This window comes from Mytilus edulis, chromosome 8 (genome assembly GCF_963676685.1).
Source record: "Mytilus edulis chromosome 8, xbMytEdul2.2, whole genome shotgun sequence".
Lineage (NCBI taxonomy): Eukaryota > Metazoa > Mollusca > Bivalvia > Mytilida > Mytilidae > Mytilus > Mytilus edulis.
The window spans coordinates 18,026,203-18,038,273 of NC_092351.1; the positions used below are offsets into that span (position 1 = coordinate 18,026,203).

At 31.6% G+C, this 12,071-nt stretch overlaps 2 protein-coding genes across 4 annotated transcripts in view; both read left to right on the forward strand.

Annotated features, from left to right (window-relative positions):
* Positions 1 to 12,071, forward strand: part of LOC139484982 (FHF complex subunit HOOK-interacting protein 1B-like) — a 626,211-nt gene that overhangs the window by 232,903 nt on the left and 381,237 nt on the right. Inside the window, exon 12 of one of the 3 annotated variants that reach the window (XR_011655221.1) lies at positions 6,425 to 6,559. The exons of the other annotated variants lie outside the window; for them this stretch is intronic. The gene's annotated coding sequence lies outside the window, so the exon portion shown is untranslated. The remainder of the gene's footprint in view (positions 1 to 6,424; positions 6,560 to 12,071) is intronic. 3 annotated transcript variants of the gene reach the window in all.
* LOC139484978 (uncharacterized) overlaps positions 1 to 12,071 on the forward strand; it is a 131,245-nt gene that overhangs the window by 53,755 nt on the left and 65,419 nt on the right. The window lies entirely within an intron of this gene.

The following is a 12,071-nucleotide window of genomic DNA, read 5'->3' on the forward strand; positions in this document are numbered from 1 at the left end:
AGGGCACAATGATATATGCTACTGTAATGCGGAACATTTTCCTATTTAAGTTCACGTTGAACGTGAAATAATTTCTGTCATGAACGTTGCACGAAAAATAAAGACTTTAAGGTGAACCTTTTGTGACTGAGTCACTGTCCTCTTGTATATATGAAGTCTTTGTTTTACTTAATATTCCCTATTTAGTGTGTACACATAATTTACAGCTTTTAGAAAAGTATATATAAAGATATCCTGAACTTTAAAAATGCAAATAAAGGAACAACATCATTGGTCTTACCGCCTTATCATTTCTTATCACGGAAACAAAATTATATCAATTTCGTTCTTGTCCATGTTGACGATCCCTGTCTAGTGTTGTTTTTTTTTTTTTTAAAATACTGAGCACGCAAAATAAGCATTTGAATCACGAAGCACGTATAAAATTTACATAAGCAGAACATATTGAACATGTTGAACACCTCGCTGTTTTGCACGACTGAACGTTAAATAAAAAAGTAAAAACACGTTGAACGTGAAATAAAAAAAAAACAATCACGTACCACGAAAATAACCCTCTACCACTCTCCATGAAAGTTAATGATTTTGCATCGTTTTTTTAAGATAGTTTTACATTTTAAGAAAATTCTATTTTTAGCATTAGTATTTTCCGAATCGTTTAAAATAGCCTATAAATAGAATATGCATAATTCATGAATCGTGACGTAGGGCGGTCTACGGGATCCCTTCTTCCGCTTACCCATTTTTATGGCCTTTTTGTGTTTCAGGAGAACGTTTAAATCAAAATCAAGGAAACATTCGTAAAAATAACAGATTGAAATCCCTTTTCGGTGCTTGAAATTAAAATTCAGTCTAATAATGAGTTCGTGCAGTGACAAATGTGTGTAGTATTTTCATGATGAGAGTTATACATTAAATAGGATTCCAATAGCTTGTTCCTGTGATGATATATATAGAAAGTGACAAGAATAAGAAAGAAATATTCAAGTTAAAATTTGTTTAACAATTAAAAAAGAGAGATATATGAACATTTGGTATTCAAATAAAATATATCTTTTTTGTATTTGTATACTTCAAATGCCCTTTAATGGCACTTTCTTCACTTCTTTCACATTCAATATAAATTTATTGTGGAAAATAGAGGTCGTGATGACTATAGAAAATAAACTTTGAACATCAGGTTGGTCAAAGATTAAAATTTACTTTTTGTGGTTGTTGTTCCTTTTGTTTCTGGTAAAAAAATGATATCTGATTTTTTTTAACTTTAAATCGCAAAATAATTCTGGGATCTGTTTTACTTCTGAAATGTCTCTCTTTCAAATAATGGTGTCGTATATGTCCACTATGAAAAGTTAAACAAAACATAAATCTGACTCGTTGTTGAGGGCCTTACGACAACATACAGAGGATAACATTTAGTCATTGACAATCTTACAACATCTTACATAATATATAACAAAGTTTAAACTATTGTCATGAAGAAATAATTACATTAGATGTATGTTTCATTATAATACATTATTCTATTTGGCTACATTGCAATCTCGCGTTATTCCTTAGTCAACTTCATAACACAATAACATTTATCATTCATGATGACACGAGGTTCCACAAGAAAGTGCACATGTAAGTTAAATAAAAACTTGATGAAAACCGTGTTTTCATGATCCTAACTGAAAGAAATGTAATAATAAGTATTGAATGCTTCTTTTTGTAACTTCATAGGGTTGTAAAAGCGTTGACCGTGTGCACATTTTTAGACTTGTTTAGAAAGGAGTAGGTCCGGTAAGGACCGATTTTGGCCTCAAATTTCAAGTTTATCTTACGAAAGATTTTGACCACTTTTAAAACACTTAAGTGTCTATTTCATTTGAATCAATTAATTTATGTGAAAGATTTTAACTGATATAGTCATTAAAAACAAACCGATTCAAGCTCAAATAAGAAAAATCTACCAAATATGCCGAAAAATGTCACTTTTCAGATGATTTTTGTCAAAAATGAAAGTGGCCGCATCCGTGTTCATCCTCAACCTTTATATATGTTATGTGTTATCATAAAATACAACTTACATTTCAATATTAAGGATGAACACGAATGCAGCCACTTTCGTTTCACACGAAAACCGTCTAAAATTTCACTAAAATGCTAGAATTGTGAAGATTTCAGTAATTTAGCATGACTTAATGGTCCTAGTACCCGATATATGTGCATTGTATTGTCAAAAACAGCCCATATTTATGTAGCAGAAGCATTCTACTGTCCAATAAATAACTAAAAGTTTACATTTTAACAATTTTGTAAAGCTGCTATATTTTGGGGCCAAAAAGGGGTCTTACTGAACCTACTCCTTTACAATTTTCGCACAAAATGTACTTCGGACTACGCTTTTACATCCCAATGAAGTTACAAAAAGAAGCAGTCAATTCTTAAATAATGGTTTTTAAAAGCCGATTAGAAAAACAAATTTGACAAAAGCAACCGACCAAGGTTTCACATAAGCACTACATGTGTCTCTGGAGTCTCTGCATTATGATTTCACATTGATGTTGATTACAGAAACTCAATGATTATCATTATATAAACAAATGTAAATAATTTTTTTTCATTATTTTGTTTGAAATCTGTGATAAAAGAAATACGTTTTATGATTGTTAAGTGACTTATAGACCCAATGGGTCGGGTGTATTTTATTGTGTATGTAAAATTCTATCAGATAACCTTTGGAGCAGTTATCAGTCTTTGAAGCATGTATAACCAGGAAGATTTGGACTATTTGAGATTAGAAATGAATTAAGATCAGACATTATATTTTAAGTGCTAAAGTGACAATTTGTTAATCCGTCTATCTAACCTTTTATATTTCTTTGTGTTTAATTAATTCTATTGTTAAATATAGGTTTGTCGTGATGGAAATCACTCTGACCATGACAAGTTAATCCGTTGGACACTAATCCTTTTCTATAGATACTGTTTTTATATATGCTTGTGTATGTTATTTTGTAGTCAGTTTTAGGTCTTAGGTCTGGTACTGTCCGGACCTTGCTAATAAAGTTTAAAGTATTGGTATTCCGTCTTTGAATTACTATAACACGGAAAACTCCCGGTTATACATGCTCACTAAGGTTCTTTTGGTGATATCATTTTCCTATTGGTCAAAACTTTTTTTTTTGCTTTGACCAACTTTGGAGGAGTTATTTTCAAAGAATTGATAAAAAAAAAAAAGAAAACAACACATAAGTTTACTTTCTAGCTCATCTAGAGCAAAGCATCATGTCAGGCATTGTCATTACTAAAAAACAATAAATTTCTTCTAATCTGAGAAACAATTCGACATTTTAGCAAAATGTTTTACTAATGATCCACCAGAATGTTATATAATAGAACCATACAAATACATGTACATGTAATAAGCAAAAACATGTACATGTAAAAAATACGTGGTATGATTGCCAATGAGACAATTCCCCACAAGAGACCAAAATGACACAAACATTACTTCAGGTCACCGAATGGCTTTGACAATGATCGAAGCTCACATCGCATTGTCAGCTATAAAAGGCCCCGAAATGACAATGTAAAACAATTCAAACGAGAAAACGGCCTTATTAATATACAAAAAAAAAAAAAAAAATACATGAAAAAATATTTTTTTTATGTGTTGCTCTCCTAGCTCCAAAATGTATCCAAAATCAAATATCTGGAACATATTCTATCGTAACCATTTGGTAATTAATGCAATTAGTGTCTCAGTTAACACAATTAATATTATAACACCATATAGGAAAAACACAGAATTCCTTTTGTCATATTAAACACTGTCAAACATCCAAACATACTATCCACACTCATCTGTGTCCACACTTGTTGTGTATGTAATATATATTTTGAACTTTACTGAACTGATATATTACACATGTCACTATAATAAAAATTACTTACTTACTTACTGTAAACTGTTTTACCAATCTATATGAAGACATGGAAATGTATCAAAACAACCAATTATCTAATTGGTTACAATTTTACCTAAAAATTTGTGATTTCAACCTATATGTCTATGTAAGGAAAATTCGGAAACGCATGCTCATTCCGCCACAATGGCGATTATATATCACCTAACTTCATTCCATTTCATATTTATATATATTTCTTTTTGTTTGAAATTGGATTTTCGCCGTTTGCTATTTATAAGAATTATGTATAGATTGGAACTAGTATAACAGTGGTTAATGTATCATACATATATATTTTTAGGCCTACGCATGAGACATAAGAAATCTGTACAAATTATTAATATAAAACATAGTTACGCAAGGGAAATGATATGTTATAAGAAGCTACTTATCCTATTTCTGTGTTTGTTTCGTTTGTAGCAAAATGATTTTAGAGTAAAGATTCCTATGAGCAAAATTTAAAGACGTTTGATGATCAGCTATTAAAAGGACAATAAGAAGTTCCCCTTTCCAAATTGTTTTTGTTCTTGTATTTTTTTTCCACACACAGACACATATAAAAAAGACGATGAGGTATGATTGCCAGTGAGATAACTGTCCACAAGAGACCAAAATGACACAGAAATTAACAACTATAGGTCACCGTACGGCCTTCAGCAATGAGCAAAGCCCATACCGCATAGTCAGCTATAAACGGTTTTAAACTGAAGCAAATTATCTATTTTATTTATATTTTGATTAAAAACATTTTGGAATTACAAAACAATATTATGTCCATGGCAGTTGAGTACTTGGTTATTGTTTGCTTATTGTATCATGGCATATAATTCAAAAACATCCTTTGTTCGACCTGTTAGACAAATGCATTTGTCGAAATATACTTGTTCACTGTTCGGTCTTTTAAAAAATGTTGTTTGTGCTGTATTTAGACCCCTCTACCAAGAAATTTGTTTTGCATGCACATGTGTAAAAAAAAATCCAAAGCAATCATAGGTTTAACTTTCTTTAGACTTGTATATATATTATATCTGTACAACCTTCAAACCTATGAAACATCAATTATTGATAGAAAAAATACCGTTAGACTAAGTGCAATTTGAATAATTATGTAACATAAACGATACAAATGTGTTGCAAACAGAACCTTTTGCCGATTGCACTTCAATTTATTTATTATGACAGAATACGGTATTTTTTTCAGTTTTAATTCGCGCATAATTTTAAAATACTTATAGTAAATGTAGGTTAAGTGAGAAATAATATAATAAGAAATGCTATCTAGAATTCGAAACCATGCAGTAAATGCAATAGGCTGGTCCTCTATCTCTGATATACGGGTATCTCAGATATCCTTTAAAAGACAGGGAACAAGTCTTTCAATGTAGGTATTTTGATTGGTTTAATCAAAATGCTTTGGTTAAAGAAGTACTACACTACAATTGAACTTCAACCGTGAGTGCGACAGTATTTCATCCAGCAAAAAGAAGATTAGTAATGGAATATCGTCAAAGAGAGAACAAAGGTAGAATACGGTACGAATATTTTGGTTCTTCAAGTTGTTTTGGTTTTAACAGTTATAATTGATCAAATTAAATAATTATATTTTAATTTAAGATAATTTTCGTTAAGAAATTTAAAACAAATAATAGTTCGACTTCGGGACAGATTTAGGAATAGCATTGTATGAAGTATATAGAGTTCCCATTTTTAGGAAGGAGTCTCACCCTTGACTGAAACCCTTATTAACTGTTATTTTATGTTATAGACAAGTGTGGACACAGATGAGTGTGGATAGTATGTTTGGATGTTTGACAGTGTCTAATGACAATAAAGTTCTATGTTTTTCCTATATGGTGTTAATAACTGTGTTGCACGGTGACAACCAATCTGAGCATTATGAGTGTTATTTATTTGATATTTTTTTATGTTCAATACAGACATGGGGAGACAGTAATTACATTAGTTACCAAATGATTATGATAGAACATGTTCTACATCTTTGGTTTTGGATACGTTTTGTAGCTGGGAGAGCAATTGTTAATTTCTGTGTCGATTTGGTCTCTTGTGGAGAATTGTCTCATTGGCAATCATACCTCATCTTTTTTTATATGTATTTGCTTACTATTGGTATGGTTCTATTTACATTACTTTGTGGTGGATCGTCAGTATCATTAGTAATTTTTTTTGTTAAAATGTCGAATTTCTTCCTCAGATTAGAATACATTTATTGGTTTTAAGTAATGACAATGGCTTATGTCTGACATGATTATTGGGGCTAAATAAGATAGGAAGTAAACCTCTGTGCTGATTTATATCAATTCTTTATATCTCCTCCAAAGCTGGTCGAAGCAAAGACAAATTTTGACCAATATAAAAATGATTTCACCAAAAGAACCGTTGTGAGCATGCTTCAAAGACTCATAACTGCTCCAAAAGTAATCTGATCGAATTTGAAGCATGTCAAGCAGATATCATCAACATCTACTTAATAAGTCTTAATATGTCTAAATACCTAAAAAGCTATTTAGTACTCAAAAGGTATTGCAAAATTATTCCTTTTCATTTTTTGTTTTGTTATATGGATACAAATATAAGTGATACATGTACCAATACAGTATTTGTTGTGGTATGCAAGTGTAGTAATTAACATTTACTATAACAATGTTAATTCACACAAATTAAGAAATAACAAATGAATGGGACAGATACTCCACAGCTTTATACGACTGCGGAAGTGGAAACCTGAACGGTTGGGGCTAGTATGGACACAACATTCAAGCTGGATACAGCTCTGAATTTAGATTGTGGTTAAATAGTTGACACAACATAGGTTTCTGACACAGATTGAATGTGGTCTATTAAAAAACTTCAACTTAAAAATTTTAAATTGGACATTTACCTATTTTGGTCCAATATCCAAAATCTAAATACATGGTTAAATTCAGAATATCATAGAACCCGAAGAATTCAATTTTTGATGAAATCAAATAATGTTTAATTTTAGACCCTTTAGACCTCCATGTGGACCAATTTGATAACCGGGCCCAAATATTAAAAATCTAAATACACGGTTAGATTTGGCATATTGAAGAACCCCATATATTCAATTTTTGTTGAAATGAAACAAAGTTCAATTTTTGTCCCTTTGGATCTTAATGTAGACCAATTTGAAAACGGGACAATACTGTGCAATTGAATATTCCTGGTTATTGGCAATACTGTGCAATTGAAAATTTCTTGCTATTGTGCAATTAGATATTTCTTGCTATTGTGCAATACAATGCAATTAAAAATTTCTTGCTATTGCACAATACTGTGCAATTGGAGATTTCATGCTATTGTGCAATACTGTGCAATTGAACATTTCTTGCTATTGAACAATTCTGTGCAATTAAAGATTTCTTGCTATTGCAGAATACTGTGCAATTGAAAATTTCTTGCTATTGCACAATACTTGGTATAATAATTTTTGACCCCGATTGGGACCAACTTGAAAACTGGGCCCATAATCAAAAATCTAAGTACATGTTAAGACTCACCATATCAAAGAACCCCAAAAATTCAATTTTTGTTGAAATCAAACTAAGTTTAATTTTGGACCCTCTGGACCTTAATGTAGATCAATTTAAAAACAGGACCAAAAATTAAGAATCTTTACACGGTTAGATTTGGCATATCAAAGAAGCACAATAATTCATTTTTTTGATGAAAGCAAACAAAGTTTAATTTTGGCCCCTTATTCCTTGGGACCAAAACTCCCAAAAATAATCCAAACCTTCCTTTTGTGGTCATAAACCTTTAAAGATTTCTATTAACTTATGCTAAAGGTATTGTTAAAAAACCCAAGAAAAATGCTTATTTGGGACCTGTTTTTGGTTCCTAAATCCTATACTGTTGGGACTTAAACAACCAAAATCTATTCCAACCCTCCTTGTGTGGCCATAGACCTTACGGGTATGTTAAAATATCAAAGATTTCTGTTTACTAATACTTGAGTTATGGAGCAAAAACCATGAACAATGCTAATTTGGGCCCTTATTCCTAAACTGTTGAGACCAAAATACCCAAAATCAATCCCAGCCTTCCTTTCATGGTCATAAACCTTGTGTCTAAATTTCATATATTTCTATTGACTTTTACTTAAGTTAGAGTGCGAAAACCAAATGTCTTTGGATGAAGACGATGACGCCAACGTGATACCAATGTACAACCAAAAAGTTTTCAATTTTTGCGGTCGTATAAAAATGATCTCAAATCAAATTTCTAATGGAGTTTGCAACAATAATTATTCAACTACTCATTTTAATAAAACATAAAGTATTAAAATATAAATGTCATACAGTCATGGTGATGATGCCCCTGCTAGCATATAACGTTAAAAAGGTACATAAAGTGAAGCTGCCAAAAATTGAACTTAAACTGAGTTTAGAGGTAATAAGCATTATATACATATTTCACTAAATTTAGTTGAGACAAACTCGAGAAATTTTTCCATTTGTGAAAGGGCATAACCCTAGAATGATAATCAAAGTGCTTGTAATCACTAAATGGCTATTAAAAACTGCTTAAATTTATCAGTTGGTAGTAAAGTGAATTTTGCATTGTATATTGTATATACATGTATAGCATTTTTTTAAGTTGATTCAACTACTATTCTGGACAGAGAAATCTAAACTCCAATTTTTAAAGAAGATTTCATAAAGCATTGGTCTTAGGTAATTCAACAACCATTCTGGACAAAGAAATAACTCCAATTTATTGTCTGGAATCTACAAAAATGTTTGTTTTTAGCCCTTAAATCCTAGACTGTTTGCCCCATAACCCACAAAATAGACCTCAACCTTCTACTTATGGTATTCAATATTATCGTACAATTTCAGAACAATTGAAATACTTATACACGACTTTTTGTACAGACACTAGATTAATGCTTGTTTTGGTCACCTTTGAAACCCTTATTCCTAAACCTTAGGGACTATATATATAACCCCCCCCCCAAAAAACAATCCCAAGCTTCCTTTTATGATTATAAATATTACTGTGGATTCATAATTATTCTTTGGATACCAATTTTCGTGGCTTTCGTGGGTAGAGTCTTACCACGAAATTAAATGTTCAACGATTAACAAATTTTCTATAGGCTAGTATGCAGACTTCGGCAAAACCACGAAATTAAATATCCACGAAAATGCAAATTTTCTTTAATCCACGAAAATAAATGAATCCACAGTATGTTATAATTTTAAGGCTTCCTTTTTACTTATACTGAAATTATTATCTGGAAACCATCCGTCTTGGGACGACAAAGACAGGATACCTACATATATTTCAACTGCAAAAATTTCTGTGGTTGTTTAAAAATTTCAAACATGTACAATGAAATATTGTTTTAGAAATTGATAAGCCTAGATATGCCTTATAATTTTCCCCCGCATAGTTGAAGGACCATTTACACTCAAAACCGAGTCATCAGTAGGCAGCTAGTACAGATGTATTAAAACAACCTAGCATCATATTGCTAGTAGTGGTAGTAGCATTCTCGGGTAAATTTGTTCTTTTTTTTATAATATGTTTGGTTCAAATCAAAATAGAATGCTTTTATCTCCCTAATACTTACATTATAAATAGAGGTGATACTACTTTGAAAAATCCTTGTACATGAGAGTTTTCTGTCAAATCTTTATTTCACAAAGAATGATTTGCATAACAATGAACTGAGCTCAAAGCAAAGTATTCAATAATACACTTAGACAAAGAGCTAAATTCAGTGATATACTTTGTACTACAGGTCCTTCATTAACATCCATCGACCAAAACCACATCTCAAAAACATTCCATACTACATGGTTGGATTCAGAAGTCCTGAAAAAGACATGATTTTTTTTATCATATTTTAAGTATATATACACAGGTTAAAACTTTCTTGTGGTAAAATCATTTTGTATCTAGCAACTATCAATTTGCTTCATGCACATATTGATATGTGTTGAGTTTACCTCTGTTGGAAATAAGAAGACACAAACCTCCACCTAATTTTAGTCAACGGACAAAACATTCAAAACTATAAAATATTATCTAAGACTTGTCAGTGTCTATTTACCATTGCCACTGAATCAGTGATATATGTACACATAATTATGTACATGCAAGACTAAAATTATAAAGTACATATATGACTAAAACTGACATTCAGTCTTTACGATATCTTCATTACCAAAGTCATTTTCAAATCTGACTTCATGGTAAAATAAGATTCCATATCTACAACAAATGAAAAGGAAATATCCCTCTAATAGACTAGCATTTAAATCACAGTTTTCTAAAATGGAAGCTAGGTCAACGTGGAACCTAGAACTAAAAAAATAGAAACAATATATCTTAAATATTTCAAATGCATGTACATGAAATAATATTAATCTTTAAAATTCACCATATTGTTCCCTTTTTTATCTTCTGTTCGATACTGTATATCCAGTGGCGGATCCAGAAATTTTCTAAAGTGGGGGCCCACTGACTGACCTAAGAGTGGGCTCGCTCCAGTCACGATTCAGTGATTCCCTATATAAGCAACCAAATTTTTTCTCAAATAGCAGGGGCCCGCCCCCCCTAAATCCGTCTCTGATATCAACCTCTAGATGTCTTTCAATTACATTCAGTTTAGTGTGGGTTGATGTTTGATTGTTGTACATGTTACAATGAGCAAAGCCCATACCCCAGTCAGCTATAAAAGGCCCTGATAAGACAAATTGTAAAACAATTCAAACGAGAAAACTAACATGTCTGTTTAAGGTTACATCATCAAAATATGTAGGGTAGGTAGGTACATGTAGGTCAGTATTTTCTTTTTATTATTTTTTGCACCATGATTTTGAATTGTGTGGTCCGTCTTGCATGGTTCGAGTTGTCCATGGGGCGAGAGCTCCCCTATTTATAATGATTGGATTATTTCTTACGACGGCAATAAAATGGCTTAGGGTGGGTTCTCAAAATAGGATCGGTCAGGTACCCGTAAACAAACATATATTTTTTTGGCCTTACCGAGAGCACCATTGAAATATATACAAATCACAGATCGGATACGCATCAACTATGTAAGACCTAATTTCAACAACCCTAAACAGTGAATATTTTTATCGCAAACAGTAAAATTTTATTACAAAATCTGAAAGATGAAGCCTTGAACTTCACAGGAAAAATACTCCAATTGCTGGGAAAAATCATTTAAAAAAGTATCAGTTCAATATGTAAAGCCATTATTATAGCATTTTTTCAACTAAAATAGAATTTTTAGCTAAATGATAGCATCAAAGGCATACACCTTGCTACTTATAAGTAGCAAAAAGTGTTTTTTTTTTTTAAATGTACATGTACTAAATAAAAAATATCATTTAAATCTATTTGTTTTAAGTTTTGAAGAACTACAAAATCCCAATTTGTGACTAAACCTTGCAAATTGATTTTTTTACTAAAAAAAGTGATTTAAAAATCACTTATTTCAGTAAGTCCACTGCATGACTGAACATGGCAATTTATGAGCTGCCATTTTATCACACCAAAACAGACAGATAAACAAAACAAAAATGACAATTGTAGGATACGTTTCTGTAAAATATGATAAAATCATGTTTTTAAATAAATGAATAATACCAAATAGATACATCAAAATTTAAAGCACATTTACAGGAGGGATATACACAATCATTGCTAAACTATACATTTCATACTCTTTGCATTTCAGAGGCGGATTGAGGGGGGGGCCAGGGGGCCCCCCCTTTTTGGGAAAAAATTTGGTTGCTTATATAGGGAATCACTGAAGCGTGACTGGAGTGGGCCCCCTCTTATGTCAGTCAGTGGGCCCCCACTTATGGAAATTCCTGGATCCGCTACTGCATTTATAAACAAATATTGGTTAAAATAAAGAAATATTGATGTGTATGACAGTATGACTATATCATGCTTATTCCAAATTGATGGTAAATTCCATGTCAGCATTGTATTTTGGGAATTCCCAGGTATTAAAATGCCAAGTCTAATACAGCTGCTTCATCTATACAATACATTTGTAGCTGTCTGTAAATATATTCTTCCAATCAAGGCAAACCCAGCTGAGTACGG